At 41.3% G+C, this 16,579-nt stretch overlaps 1 pseudogene across 1 annotated transcript in view; it reads right to left on the bottom strand.

Annotated features, from left to right (window-relative positions):
• LOC309806520 overlaps nt 1-16,579 on the bottom strand; it is a 45,251-nt pseudogene that overhangs the window by 12,731 nt on the left and 15,941 nt on the right. Inside the window, exons 6-7 of the transcript in view lie at nt 6,985-7,120; nt 215-321 (exon numbers count right to left, since the gene is read on the bottom strand). The product of the transcript in view is annotated as an uncharacterized misc_RNA (transcript). The remainder of the gene's footprint in view (nt 1-214; nt 322-6,984; nt 7,121-16,579) is intronic.

Raw genomic sequence — 16,579 nt, 5'->3', positions numbered from 1 at the left:
GACTACATATGACATCCTAAGAGTTCTTGAACTTTGTGCAAATCACAGGGCACATCGACACAATGGTGGCCGGCCTGTGACAGTGATCCTGGTCATTGCTTAACTCAAGCCACTTATTTAATGGAAAAAGTGGAGCAAGTTGTAAGTTAGCGCTGCATTTGGGAAGGAGTAGGCGTGGACAGGTGGAGGGGAACACCAACTGAAAATGCCCTACCTGTCTTTCTGGCTCTCAGTGCTTCAAGTATGTCAGCAGCAGCCGTTTCTCCCAGGACATTGTTTCCAAGGTCAGTCTCCCTTAAGTGGGCAGAGTATTTGATCAGGCTGACCAGAGAAAATGACAAAACAAAATAGTGCTGTGTCAAGCGTGGTGACTCCAAGAAACACAGTCCAGTTGTTCCGGAGTATGCTCTTTTCCTTAGGTCCTCTCCACCCTCCCCCACCGCGCTCCCAAAGATGCGGCACTGACCCAATTTGGAGACATCTGGAATCCAGTTTTTTCCCAATTTAATCTCTGTAGTCTGGATGCCTCTCCTAAGTGCGTTGGTAGGATAAGGATTTTAGTTGCCTTAAATCTACCACTCATTTATTTATTCAAAGGATATGGTGTGTTATTGTGCAGAGCTTCTCAGTCTTTTAGATTTTACCTACCAGTAAAATGTCAAATAAGTTGTGGGAACAGGCAAAGGTCAGTTTGGCACCTTTTAGTATGTCTAATAACTCTCACCTGGCAACACTATAAAAGAACAAATATTTTTATATAAAATTAGGAAGGGCACAGTCTCAAAATAAAGGATAGCTTTTAAAATCAAGATTAGCTTTACGAAAAGGCACACTCTACCTGTCTTTATTTTTCTGATCTCTTTGAGGACTATTGAAAATTCTTTCATGTCCTGGTCTTGGCCTGCCAAGTGGACTTTGGGAATCTTTGGCATTGTGAGTGAGCATGGAATCTGGGTGAAGGCCTGGGTTGCTGGTCAGCTTTTACCTCTTGTCAACCCTGTGATCATGGGCAGGCCATGTGCCTGCCCTCTTGGGTCTTACTTTCCTCATCTGTAAATTTGGCCTCAAAAGGGCAGTTCTACCTATTTCATAAGGTTGTGGAAAAACAGAATGAAGCAGTTTCTATGAAAGCATCTTGCAAAACACAGTATCAGTGATGCTATTAATTCTGAGTTCATACTTACTAAATGCATATTAAGTGCCTAACATTGCAGGGATTAAAAGGAATTTAACACATGGCCTCTGCACTGAAAGAAATTATCCTATGACCATCAATAAAACAATTTTGAGCCCTTACCATGTGCTGGGGATATGAAATTTCAGTTAGGGTCAGTAGTGAATACAAGGCCATTCTGTTGCTTCCCATACACATTTTCTATTGATTGAGCAGCCAGAATTCAAGGCCAGGGCTGAATGGTCCTGCCAGACTCCGCCTCTCGAAGGTCTTGCTCCCAAGGAAACAGTGTGTCTAATCAGGAGTGGACAGGCTTTGGCTTCCTGAGCTGCCTGACTATGTCCAATTCCTTCAGACAAGATAAGGGAGAGCAGGGATGCTTCAAGGAGGAGATGGAGAAAGGGGAAGCACAGAAGGAGAGTGGAGAGTGTTGAAGACAAACTTTACAACTCAACAATTCCATATCTAGTCTGAGTCCAGAGGCCATGGATTTTTTTTCTCTTTTCTGTGCATGACCCCAAAGAGGTCATGGATTTAACCACTGTGCTACACAGGCCTCACAAGAGCTATGGTTTTATGGAGCATTCACTATGCATCAGATATGATCATGGCCATCCACATGCTTAAGCACTTGTGCTTGGCACAAAGGGGCCTTGCAAGGGTGTGAGTGGGGCTGGAAGCCACCCAAGCTCTGTTTGCCAAGTCCTGGGCATGAAGCATAGACCTGGAAGTGGTAACTTCCTCTGACTCATTGGTGAGAGGTAGTGCCTTTTAATTCATCTGCCCAGAAGGGCTCTTTTTCTAATTCGTATAAAGGTGCTAGCTGGAGCCTTAGGCACTATATTTAACACTTTACATATATGATCTAATTTACCCTGTAACAATCTCTTGATTTAGACACTATTATTATCCCATTTTTACAAATGAGGGACTGAAATACAGAGAAGTTATTTAGCTTGCCTGAGATTAAATCATGGAGCAGGGATGTGAACTCAGGCAGTCTGTTTGAAAATAACCATGGAGCATGATTCACATAAACCAAGAAAATGTTTTAATTGTCAGTAGTTCTCAATATTTAAACTTTAAAAAAGAGAACAAAAAGATGTAAGTGTTTAGTGTCAGAACTGGAAAAAAAAAACCAAAAACACGGGAAAGGAATTCCTGGCACTGGTGCACCTTGTTAGTGGTATTTACATCCCTGTCACACACGGCCAGCGTTGCACAGGGCCCCGATCTCAGAAGGGCTCCTCACTTGGTTTAGAGCTCTATCATCATCATCTTGAAATTCTTAATAATATTTGAACAAGGGCCCATGAGTTTCCATTTGCACTGGGTCCCAACCAATTCTGTAGCCACTTCCTGCTATCATGTTTAGTGTGGTCAGAGCAGAAAGCAAAATCTAACAAATGGTCAGCTTTAAGTAACTGTCAGCCCTATAGACCTCTGTTTGGTGAATCGTGGTCAGAGGGAGGCCTCGTTCATGAGGGCAGAACCAGCAGGGTTCTGCACCCAGACTGGCATTTGGTTCCTGCCTTAAAATTAAAGAAGCCATCGATACTGCCTTTAGGGATAGACTTAAGCAGCAGAGCTAGGTAAAGCCTCATCACAAACAAAAGGCATGATATCCTTGACCCTGGACCAGCTAATCTGAAGGTGATGCTAGACCCATGTGGTACCAAGGGTGAATAGTGCCAGTAGGCAGGCAGGTGTTTAGTGCCCCATAATCTCCATCACCAAATCTTACCCCAATATAAATGCATATGCATAAGCCACCCCAAGTAAATATTCAATTAAGCAGACCCCTGGAGCTGACTTTGCTAGCAGGCCCCCTGACAAGTCCCTTGCCTCCCCATTCATTCACTGAGCTCCTCCTTTGTAGATACTCAGGACCCTCAATGATAAAAGGTGAGGAACCATAAATCTGTTCCTCAAAGTGCTCCTGGAGCCCTTTTTTTTTTTTTTTGCGGTACGCGGGCCTCTCACTGTTGTGGCCTCTCCCATTGCGGAGCACAGGCCCTGGACGCGCAGGCTCAGCGGCCATGGCTCACGGGCCCAGCCACTCCGCGGCACGTGGGATCTTCCCGAACCGGGGCACGAACCCATGTCCCCTGCATCGGCAGGCGGACTTTCAACCACTGCGCCACCAGGGAAGCCCTGGAGCCTTTTTGATCATCCTCCAACATGCTCTACAGCTGGCCCAGAACTGGACTTGCTAGGGTAGAGGGGGAGGCTTGGGAAGATGGTGCTTCTACTTCCAGGGCACCAGCCTATCAGCACCGCAGAGAGGTGCAGAAGGAAAATGTGTGTTAGATCTGCAAAAGTGGAAGTGGGGAGGGGAGCTGACCTTGAGGTGAGCATGTAGCTCACGTCAGAAGATCACCCACTGCCTATGAGATAAAGTGAGGTTGAAAAGGCCTAGAATAGGTGAATGATACAAAGGCCATGGATGTTAAATTTGGACCAAGCTGTCTTTACATTGTAGGTCACTAGAGTAATAAAGAGAAAGTCTTAAAAGCAGCTAGAGAAAAAAGAAATTATGTTCAAAAGAACAAAGATAAAAGTGACAGTGAACTTCTTTTCAGAAACAATGCAAGCGTAAGACAGTGGAGCAACCTCTTGAAAGTATTAAATGTCAACCAAGAATTCTATATTCAGAAAAACATTTTTTTTTAAATGAAGGCAAAAGAAACTTTCTAAACATACTAAAACTCAGAGGATTCATCACCAGCAGGTCAGGACTATAAGAAATGTATAAAGAAAATCCTTCAGATAAAAGGAAAATGATACTAGTGCTGTCTTCAGCAGCACATATACTAAAACTGGAACAATACAGAGAAGATTAGCATGGCCCCTGCTCAAGGATGAGACACAAATTTGTGAAGTGTTAAAAAAAAAAAAGGAAAATGATACTAGATAGAAATTCGGATATATACAAAGGAATGAAGAACACTAGAAATGGTAAATATGTGAATAAGTATGAAAAACTTCCCCTCTTATTTAAAAAAAATTAACTGATTAAAACAAACATAATAATAACGTACTCTGGGATTTATAACATTTGTAATAGTAAAATATATGGCAACAATAAAACAAGGAATGGGAGGGAATGGAAACGTACTGTTGTAAGATTCTTAAACTATAAGTGAAGTAGTATGTTATTTGAAGGTAAATTGTGATAAACTAAAATGAATAGTGTAAACACGAGAGCAACCACTAAAAAAAAGACTAGTATAGCTAATGAAACAAAAAAAGAGATAAAAGTGGACTTATAAATATTAGTCAATCCAAAAACAGGCAGAAAAATAGTTAAAATTGAACAAAGAACAAATGAGACAAAGAAGACAAATGGCATGATGGTAGATTAAAAATCCAACTATATTGATAATCATATTAAATATAATGGTCTAAACAACAATTAAAAGACTGATTGTCCAAGTGGATTTTTTTGAAAGGTCTCAACTATATGCTGTCTACAAAAAACCCAATTTGTATATAATAATATAGATAGGTTAAAAGTAATAGGATAGAGACAGATATATCACACTAATATTAATCAAAATAACATTGGAGTAGCTATATTAATATTAGTCAAAGTAGATTTCAGAGAAGGGAATAATACCAGAGATAAGAGAGAAATATTACTAAGGATTTCATAATGATAATGAGGGTCAATTCTTCAAGAGACTTAACAATCCTAAATCTTTATGCACCTCATAACAGAGCTTCAAAATACATGCAGCAAAACTGATTAAACTGCAAGGAGATATAAACAAAGTCACAATTATCTCTCTCTCTCAATAATTGATAGAGCAAGTTAACAGAAAATTTGTAAAGATACAGCAGACTTGGACAACACTTCTGACCAACTTGAGCTAGCTTATATTTATGGAACATTTCCTCCAGTAACAGTAGAATACACATTCTTTTCAAGTGCACATGGAAGATTTACTAAGATTGATCATAGTCTGAGCCATAAAACAATCGTGTTCTCCAACCACAGCAGAATTTACATAGAAATCAACCAAAGAAAAATATCTAAAAGTTTAACAAATATGTGGAAACTAAACAGCACTCTTCTAAATAACCCATAGGTCAAAGAAGAAATCAAAAGAGAAATTAGAAAATAGCTTGAGTTGAATGACAATAAAGATACAACATATCAAAATTTCTAGGATGCAATGAAAGAGTGCTTAGTGTTAATATAAACATTTATATTTGAAATAAAAAGGTTTAAAATCAATAACTTAAGCTTCACTTCTACCTTAGTAAACTAGAAAGAGAAGAGCATATTATACTGAAGGTAAGCAGAATAAAAGAAATAATAAAGACAAAAGAACAAATCAATGAAATTGAAAAAAGAAAAACATTAGAGAAAACCAAAAGCTGGTTCTTTGAGAAGATCAATAAAATTGATAAGTTTCCAATCAGATTAATTGGAAAAGAGAAAACAAATTATCAGTTTCAAACTTGGAAGAGGAGACATTGCTACAGATCCTACATGAAAAAGATTAGAAGGGAATATATGAATAACTTTATGCCAATAAATTTGAAAATTTACATGACATGAACAAATTTCTTAAAAAGATACAAACTAACAAAGCTTTACCCAAGAAACAAATAACCAGAATAGCCCTCTATCTATTAAAAAATTGAATTTGTAGTTTTAAAATCTTCCCATAAAGAAAACTCCAGGTCCAGATGTCTTCGAAGACTAGTGAATTCTATCAAATATTTAGAGTTGAAATAATGACAATTCTACACGAATTATTTCATAAAATAGAAGAGGAGGGAACACTTCCTAACTCATTCTGTGAGGCCAGAATTACCCTGATCCCCAATACCATCTGAAGACATTACAAGAAACGTATGGACTAATATCTTTCTTGAACATAGATGCAAAAATTCTTAACAAAATGTTAGCAATATACTAAAAGGACAGTACATCAGCAATATATTAAATCTAGTGCTATATTAAAAGTTTAACAAAATGTTTATTAATATATTGATTCTAAAAATCACAGCAAAGCTATCCAAATTGTAAATCTTCCCAACCTTCCTGAATAAGGAAGTATATTAGAGAAGGAATCTTTTTCTTCTAAAATAATAAATAGCCATCAATCAAGCCCTCAATCCTCCAATCTTGGCTATGTTCTGTTGCCCTTGATTGCCCCAAGGTGCTGTAAGTACTGATGTCCTAAGATGGTGTAGCCTAGAGACAATCCAGAAAGCTTTCTTACAGTGCTGCAGATGCTCACCTGTGGCTTGGCCTACTGGGTATGTGGATCCAGAAAAGTGGAGACGTTCAAGGTTGTGGAGATAAACGTGGCAAGGAAATATTCTGTTTTTCAGAAGCTTTTGAGAATAGCTCGTTCTCCCTAAGGAGGTTGGGATAACTTTGTAATCATACACAAAGGAGTGTTCCCTCTTGAGTAGGCTGCCTTTCTTCCTCAGGTCACATCGCTTACATTTTGCATTGTAAAATTTACATATCTTGACCTTAGGGAAGAAAAATCTGGAAGTCATACCTCTTGCCTTTCCTTAGTTGCCAACTTCTTAAAATGGGGCTTCTAGTGAGGTCTTTGAGACCCCTTTGTGGGCTTCCATGCAACTGTCCGCCATGCCATTTTTATGATTTCAGGCCTTCCCATAAGATCACATACGAAGACCAAAATGGGTCACTCCTTCCCTCTCAGCTGAAAAATCTCACTTGGCACTGTTAACAAGATGCAATTAAATCATTGTCCCCATGATTAACCCAAGCACCTCGTTTTGGAAGGTGAACAAATAAAGCCTCTTAATTTTCTACTCACCTTGTTACAATTTGAGTGAATTCCAGCAAATCATTCTCTCCTTGTTTTCCTTTTCCATCTATGCCATTATCTGCCAAATACAACTTCACTAAACAAGGACCAGCTTCGGTCAAATCTTTAATTTTTTTCTTGATTCCTATAAAAAGATAAGAGTATTTGATTATTTTTAGACAATATTTCCCCCATTCGACCAGCTAAGTTGATTTTATTTTTTAAGATTATACTGATTTTACTTGTGTGAGTGGATGCATTTGGCAATATAGTCAAGGAAATACATATAATTTAAGAAGTCCTTTTTAAAAATACCCAGTACATCTTTTATTCTTTACAACAGCAAGCCCAAAATTGCTCTGTATGAAAGAAAATCTCATTTAAGGTTTAAATTGTTGCCTTTACTTTGGCTAAAGAGAAAATCGATGTCTCTAGAAGTTCTCGGTAGAAGCTGAATGCATTGTCTGCTGGTCCCGGGGAAATGATAGCCCTTTTACAGGGATTCACCCTTCTAAAAGAGCCTGCAAAGTTGTCATATTTTTTGAGCTCTAGAAGGACAAATGTGGAGGAAGAACTGTCCTGCCTTCGTAGACTTCATGACTGAGTTCAGTGGTCCTGGAGTCTGGTACATCCGTGTTCTATCCAGCTTTCACAAAGTTCAGGGTCAATGCTGTGGGGTGGCATCATGTTCACACTTGATTTACAAGTTTAGGAGTTTGGCAAAGAAAACAACAGGAAGGGGATGGAGAAAAGAGCCGTGGACATAACGCTGGCTTATCCACTTCTAAGTGTGAGATGGGAGAGCTGAACCTCCAGTCAGTCTCAAAGCCTGTCACTTCCCGGGGGCCTCCAAGCGTTTGAGGGTAGACGCTTTATGTGCAACATGACCCTCGGAACCCCAGCCAACTACTGCATGCGGGGGCCCGACTGAAAACCAGTGATCTGTTCCAAAGTTGGGGAAGAAAATGCATGGAACTTAGAGATAATATATCTATATGTTGTCTCGTGCAGGCAGTTTAAGGGATTTTAAAGGCTCATGTAGAGAACAAATATATGGACACCAAGGGGGGGGAAAGCAGGGGGCGGGGTGGTGGTGGTGGTGGGATGAATTGGGAGGTTGGGATTGACATGTATACACTAATATGTATAAAATAGATAACTAATAAGAACCTGCTATATAAAAAAATAAAATTAAAAAAAAAAGGCTCATTTAGGGAATTCCCTGGCGGTCCAGTTATTAGGACTCAGCACTTTCACTGCCGTGGCGCGGGTTCAATCCCTGGTCAGGGCACTAAGATCCCGCGAGCCGTGTGGCCAAAAAAAAAAAAAAAAAAAGGCTCCTTTAGTTACACAATAATTTTGCCTGACATGCTGACTTGAGAACCTAACCCCAGGGCTAAATGGGACTCTTCTGTACTTGAATTCATTCAGCATTCAACAAGTATTTTTGAGCTCCTATTATGTGCCAGGCACAGTTCTAGCTGTTGGGAATCCAACAGGGAAGAAAAGAGACAAAACTTCCTGCCTTCATAAAGCTGAGAGTGAATGTTAACTAGTGTGTGGGAAGAGCCAGGAAGAGAGGAGAGTGGATGATAACTCAGGGGATGTTTTCAGGTCATGAAAGAGAACTGACTTTTTAGGGAAAGGTGATAAATTTGACATTGGGTCATTCTACTCTGCCAGTAAAGAAAAAAAAAAGCACGCTTTAAAAAAGGATTCAGTTGGTTTATTTGGATATGAATCTAATCTGCTGAGTTATTGAAGGAAATAGGCAGGATTGATTTTCCTTCGAAACACAGTTGGAGGGGTGAAAACGAGCCCATCCTTTAGTTTTACTGGGGATAAGCCTAACTTGTCCAAATCTCATTTTCCTTACATTCAGGGTGTGGGAATGATAGCAAATGACAGCCATTATGAATAATATAACAATATACCAGCACAGTATCTGGTACGCCATAGGTAACTGTTGAATAAATGAGTGAATTAATGAATAACAGTGTAATCATATCGTGGAAAAGTTTATCTCACCATTCATTGTTTTTCCAAGCATAGCGTGGTTAATAATGCCCTGAGACAACTCAGGAACATGGATAAAATATGATTTTTCTAGTTTTGAAATCTCTTCACAAATATAAACACCTGTGAAGAGTTGACGGCCCAGGATGATTAGCCATGTGGATCCTAATTGCATGTGGCACTCATTTCTTTTTGCCCCCTTCTGGCATGCCAGAAAGCAGCAGTGATGAAGCATGAGGCCAAGGGGACCAAGGCCAAAGGCCGGAGGCCAAATTCCTTTGCAGCCACTCAGCTTTGCAGGAAAAGAAACAAAATGGGCTCAGCCAGTCTACACCCCGACCTAAGCCAGCATGGCATAAATGTGTGCCATTGGAGAGGAAGGGAGCTTCCAGGCTTGTGATTGGCCTGGTCCAGCTTGCATCCCTATGGGAAAAAACAATCCAAATCTCCCTCCAGTTGGTGGTAAGAGAGGTAACAATGTCATCTGGGCCCATGAAAAATAAGCAACTTGGAAAATGCTTGTCCAAGGCATGCTCCAGAATTTAGACCTCTACTTAGTCCCAGTGCCCTGTTAGAGGGTAGGAAGGCTGATGCTGCTTTAGCGCAGGGATTTCCTGCTGCAGGCCTCTAACTAAAGTTCAAGCAGAACCAAATTCTTTTCTCTGAATGGGAAACAAATTCCTTGGAGTAAGAGTAAGTACACGCTCAGCCCCTGGTAATACTTGATCCACCCCAGCTGTATTCACTCCAACCTGTTTTTACCTAATCTTACACTTCCTTTACTTTAAAACAAAAACAAGCTCACCAACAATGACAACTTTAATTTACGCTCCTCTGTCTCAGAGAATTTAGCAACCAGAGATGCCAGTTGTGCCTGAGACAGGGTGGTGTACTGAAATGATCAGAATCTCCAGGTTTGAAACCTCTCTGAAAAATGCTGTGTGACGCCCCAGAAAGTCACTTAACTTCTCTGAACCTAAATATCCTCATTGCTGATGTATAGATCATAATACTCACCTCCTAGAGGTATTGTGAAGATTGACTAGGAAGCATGGTGAAACAATGGTTGTAGAGGCATGTAGTGCACAGCAAATATTACTGCTGGACTTCATGTCATTGAAACCCTGGAATGGGTGCAACCTGATGGAGAACCTCCGTGTGTAAGATGTCCCCCTTCTGCCACTGCCTGAGGATCGGATACATATTTACGACAACTGCATACCTCCCTTAGGAGCCACACCACAGATCCAGTGTGGACTTGCCCTACCTTGAGCTTTCTCCCATTTTCTCTTTGGTTAATTGCCAGGATTCCCCAATTGTCCCTGATTTCAGAATCTTTCTTACCACCCTCATTGCACTGGCTACTAGGTCCTGTCAATTCTCCTTCCTAAATATATCTAGATTCTACCTTTCCATCACTGCAGGCTCAGTTCTGCACTTTATCTTCTACTGTAAAAATCTCCAAACTCATCTCCCGTCATCCAGATGTCCCTATCTCTAAAACAAGTTCTGTAAGGCTGCTGGAAGTTCTTTGTAAAAATCCAGTTCTTATTATGTCACTGTCTTGCTGCAAAAGCATCATGGCTCCCCCTTTGCTCACAGGAGCAAGTCCTATTCCTTAACAGCATGCATGGCTTTTGGCCATGTGGGCTCCACTGGCCTTTCCAGCTACATCCTCCAGCCCTCTACCAATGACCTGACCACTCTGTGGTCAATGTCACACTTCCCATATGCTGAACACTCCAGGCACTTTCATCCCGTGAACCTCTTCTCACGTGGTTCCCTTTACCTAGAATGCCCTCTCTTTCCCAGTTGATGAACTTCTTCTCATTCCTTCCAGAGAGAGCTCTGTTTCCCATATGGGCCAACTCCCAAAGGTCAAGTGTAAATTTTCATGGAACCAGAAGTTCCCCAGAGAGGGTCCTCATCTAGCCGTTTCTGAGACCAACAGGTGGGCATCACACATTCCTGTGGACATCAGACTGTGAACCACTTCTCAAATGTTCATCTGTGGATGCCAGGTCCCGGTAGGACCTTCTTCTTGACGTTGATTTTTTTTTTAACTTATTAAAACAGCTTCTTTCCATCAACAAGGAGCATACGTGATTTTCTGTGTAATTACCAGAGGTTTATCAGCCAGAATATAAACTCTATTGATTGCAGGACTTAAGGAAGCGAAGTGTAATTAGTGTTGGATGATTCACACCTTGGACCTTGGAACCTGTCCACAACGGTTTCCATTGTTTAGCTATCACTCACGATAAAATCCTGAGTAAAATAATTTCTGGATTATAACCAGTAACTTCCTGACTTGGAACTAATAAAGCTGTTTTGAAGATTTCATCTTGACTTTTGAACTTGACCTTGCATTCCTTAGTGCCACTAAGCATCCCTATGGTCTCTGTCGATGATATAAGCAATAATGCTTTATTTTGGGAAGTGAATTTGCCACCTGGGTGGCATTAGTACTGTAGTTAGGGTCTGATCAATCCCAAGCTTGGGGACTGAAAGGGGCGCAGGGAAGCTGCCTTATCTGCAGATGACTCTTCCTGATGACCTTTCTGTGACTTTCAGTCTTCAGCCATCTTCTGGCTCTGTATGAACCTGACAAGCCTGTGACTAGGATAAGTCAAGCCAGACATCACCCAAGTGAGTGCCGATCACCCTCCAGGCCCAGGGTCGACAGTTCTTGTAAACCCTTGGTACAGAGCCATGGGGCTCAGAGGTGGCCAGACTGAGTCTAGAAGAGACAAAGAAGCCAGAACAGAAACAGGTCTGGTCCCTGTTTGTTCTGTGCTTTCCATGGCAGAGAAGAGGCATCTAGGAGCCTCACTCTGCTTTCTGATTTTCTTTGCTCAGCAAAATAAATCAAGAGTAGGCAATCTGATTTTCTTCAAGTCTAAAACAGTGGTTCTCGAAATGTGGGCCCTGGACTAACAGCATCAGCATCACCTGAGAACTTAATAGAAATGCAAATTCTCCAGCTTTATCTCAGACCTACTGATTCAGATCCTTGGGGGGGCAGGATCCAGCAATCTGTGTTTTAACAAGGCCTCCAGGTGCCTCTGATGCTGCTCAAGTTTGAGAAACACTGTTCTAATAATTTTTCATATTCAGTGATGCTTTGAGGCAAGACTGGCTTGGACAAACAGACATCTACCTTCTGCAAGCATAGAAATGGAATATTTTGCCTCTTCTATCAACTTGCAGATGGCTGCTAAATGTAAAGTTGTCACATTCTTGTAATCATGCATTTGGAAGGAAAATAAAGTGTGTCAGGCTTCTGAATGGGGGTTTTGACTCATACAATATTGTGAGTTCAACTTTCCAAGCAGCAGGCCAAAAGCCTCTTGTCCACAAAGGGGCGAGCATAAAAATAGTTTGGCTGTTTCCAATTGGAACCAAATGGAAACCATCTGGACTCCTCACCCAGGAGGTTGATGTAAATCAGCTCAATCTGACCCTTTATTTTGAAACAAGTAAAACTCTTCTACCAAAGACCAAACTCATCCCCAGACAAATAAACACCTTATGACTATGAAAGTAATAATCCAATATGGGAAGCTGTTTTTTAATTTGTTTTGTGAAGTCTGGATAGCATGAAAATGCTCTACTTTGAAAAGAAGCTATAAAGTAAATACATCTTAGATACAAAGTTGTTTCTATTGATTTGAGGCACAGGATTCCTTGGGAGACAAAAGACTTTAATGGCTCCCACTGTCCATTGGATTAAGTCCAAACTCATGGCCTGACATGCAAAGTCCTCCTTAATGTGACCCACACCGTCTTGCCAGGTCCATCCTCCTGCATCCTCTTGTTCCAGCTAAACTTGTAGGCTTGTGGCTTGCATTGTTTTGGGTTTTTTTCTTTTTTTTGTGTGCAGTATGTGGGCCTCTCACTGTTGTGGCCTCTCCCGCTGCGGAGCACAGGCTCCAGACGTGCAGGCTCAGCGGCCATGGCTCACGGGCCCAGCCGCTCCGCGGCATGTGGGATCCTCCCGGACCGGGGCACGAACCCGTGTCCCCTGCATCGGCAGGCGGACTCTCAACCACCGCGCCACCAGGGAAGCCCCGCTTGCATTGTTTTTTAGTTAAAAAATTTTTTTTAAATTTTTTATTGAGATAACATTGGCTTATAACATTATATGTTTCATGTATACAACATTATATTTCTACTTCTGTATACACTACAGTGTGCTCACCACCAAAAATTTAGTTTCCATCCATCACCATACAATTGATCCCTTTTACCCATTTCACCCTCCACCCCAATGCCCTTCCCGTCTGGTCACCACTACTCTGTTCTCTGTGTCTATGTGTTTGTTTTGATTCAGTTTGTTCATTTATTTTGGTTTTTGTTTGTTTGTTTGTTTATATTCCACATGAGTGAAATCATATGGTATTTGTCTTTCTGTCTGATTTATTTCAGTTCGTATAATAACCTCAAGATCCATCCATGTTGTTGCAAATGGCAAGATTTCTTTTTTTTTTAAATGGTTGTGTAATATTCCATTGTATATACACCACAACTTCTTTATCCATTCATCCATTGATGGGCACTTAGGTTGTTTCTATATCTTGGCTATTGTAAATAATGTTGCAATGAACATAGAGGTGCATATATCTTTTTGAATTAGTGTTTTTGCATTCTTCTGGATAAATACCCAGAAGTGGGATAACTGGATCATATGGTAGTTTTATTTTTAATTTTTGAGGAATCTCTGCTGCACCAATTTACATTCCCACTGACCGTGTTTGAGGCTTCCCTTTTCTCCACATCCTCACCAACACTTGTTTTTCTTGCCTTTTTTATTATAGCCATTCTAACAGGTGTGAGGTGATATCTCATTGTGGTTTTGATGTGCATTCCCCTAATAATTAGTGATGTTGAGCATCTTTTCATGTGCCTGTTGGCCATCTGTATGTCTTCTTTGGAAAAATGTCTATTCAGCTCCTCTGTGGCTTGCATTCAGGCCTTTCTTCCTCACTTAAGTCTTTCTCCATATAAGTCCTTTCTTTTCACATCAGGTTAGCTCCTAGCTCATTCACAAAGCCTTCTCTCCAATTCCATCTCTGGGGAGAATGCCCTCTGAACCCAGTGTCCATATTTGGCCCTTGGCAGATGCTGCCTTGTGTGGTTTTTCATTTCCTAGGTGTATATCCTGTCTCAAAACTACATTCTGAGTCCTTTCGTTATGAATTGAGTCATGTCTCTTCTCAAAATTCATATGCTGAAGTCCTAACCCCCAGTTCCTCAGAAAGTGAGCTTATTTGGAAATAGGGTCATGGCAGATATAATTAGTTGAGATGAGGTCATACTAGAGCACAGTGGGCCGCTAATCCAGTATGACTGATGTCCTTATAAAAAGGAGAAATTTGGACACAGACACACACAGGGAGAACGCCAGGGGAACGTGAGGCAAAGACTGGGGTGATGCATCTACAAGCCAAGGAACACCAAAGATGGACATTAATCCAGCAGAAGCCATGAGAGAGGCATGGAACAGGTTCTCTCTCAAAGCCTCCAGAAGGAACCAACTCTGCCAATATCTTGATCTTGATTTTCAGGCTCCAGAACTGTGAGATGATACATTTCTGTTGTTTTAGCCACCCAGTCTGTGATACTTTGCTATGGCAGCCCTGGGAAACTAATACACCCCTAAAAGGCAAGAGCACACCTTGGGCCCCACACAGAGCTGGCACCTGATAACCATCTTCTGCAGTGACCGGAAGATGGCTCCCTGGGGCAGAGACCGGGAATCTCTCTCCTACATCCCTCACACACCAGCCAAAAATGGCCCTGAGGACATTTAATTCCATTAGTGTTGACTGAAAGAATGACATAGAGCCTGGAAAACTGTAAGATACTGGACTCCCCGGGGGGCCTGGCAGGAGACTGTATACAGCTAGTTCATGAAGGTCAGAAGAAGCAAGTTTGGTACTTTCGGGTCAGGTTTTAGTAACTGAAAGGTTGTTATTGTGACCTGGGCCTTAACATAGCTATTATTTAAGAGCTAAAGGATAACTAATAGTATTGCTTTTTAGAAAAAACTTTTTCCTCAAACTGTTCACCTTCCGTAAGGGTTTAACATCTCAGGGCCTACTTAAGGGTGGCGGTCTGGAGGGCTCGAGTGAGGGCTGGTGCACAGGAGGTGTCATATTCATGAAGGACTCACATTCAGACCCTGGTGTCATCGCCTAATGAGGGCAGGCAGGTATTCTCTGTGTTTTTATGTGTGTTAGAAGAGTTTGCTTGTTAAATATAAAGACTTCAAATAGTATGCATTTTTAAACCTTTGCTATTAATTAACTGAAAAAAATTTTTTAGCTCAAGTAGCTTAACAAATGGAAGCGGTCAGAGACTCTCTCCAACCTTGGGAAGCCTTGAAGTTCCCAGATAGATTTTGTCCTTTTGGTCTTTCTGCAGTGCCGACGTGACTGCACAGCATGATGCATATGCCTCGTCTTTGTCCCCGCTACTACTTTCTGTAAAGTCTAGATGCAGAGTTAGAATGAGTGGCCCAGCAGTCCTCTCCCCTCAGATGTCATCTGGCCCAGTGTAAGGACTGTCCTCTCTGTGGCTGCCTGTCTCGGAGACACTGATCCTCCTCGTCCCCAGAGGAACTTCTCTGAAAGCATCCTTGGTTGAAACTATTCCCGGATGGTAACTGTCTAACACAAATGATGACCTGGCATGGTGCTGCTCCCCCACCCCAACTCCTTCCTCCTTCTCCCTTTAGTAGATTTTCCAGAATCTACTAGCACTATCCAGCAGAAAGACTATATTTACATCAGACAACAGAGCCAGGGTCTGATAAATGTTCTCACTTTACCTTTTCATCTGGCTTTTTAGATCATAAAATTGTATTTTTTGAATTCAGCGAGATTTCACAGAAAAGATGCAAGGATAATTCAAGGACAGAAAAAAGACCACACAAGAACAGATTAAAATTGAGGAAGAGAAAGCCAGAGGGTGAAGAGCTTCATTATAAGGGCCTATTGCCTTCCACAGGCTATTAAAAACAAAACAAAATGAAAGAAACCAACAAGAACACCAGAACAAAACGAACAAACCAACAAAAAAACCGAAGTGGACTAAAACGGAATAACAGACATTTAGGTTAGCTTCCACAAGGAGTTTCTCAAAGACTGTGCTGCTGACACACTCAGCGACTGATCATCTTGTGCTGTCTCTTCATAACTTCAAACTGTTAAAGCTGGAGTGGAATTTAGGAAGCTGTGAGCACAAGTGCTCGACTTGCAGAACAGGATGCTGAAACCTAGGCATCAGGGCAAGTGCTGGGAACAGAATCCTGGTTCCCTACAAAACTTTAACACTGGACAGCTTCTCCCTTAGTTTAATCCGGCTCAGAGGTTATGGAGCTGGTGACTTCTTAAAGTTCCCTCTGAATGACTCCATTTCTGCTTCTAAGGAATAAGCATAGGAGAAAAGTTTCCAAGCTGAATTTATCAGGTCCTGCTGGCTGTTTATTGCAGAGATATTTCCATAATTGTTTTTTGGCCCTGTTGAATGTGCCAAAGACATATTCCTGTGGTGGATATGGCTAAGCTGTTCTATATTTGGTTTA

Source organism: Mesoplodon mirus (assembly GCF_964341445.2).
Source record: "Mesoplodon mirus genome assembly, chromosome: 6".
Taxonomy (NCBI): domain Eukaryota; kingdom Metazoa; phylum Chordata; class Mammalia; order Artiodactyla; family Ziphiidae; genus Mesoplodon; species Mesoplodon mirus.
The sequence above is the reverse complement of the archived record's forward strand: the minus strand, read 5'-3'. Positions and strand labels throughout refer to the sequence as shown.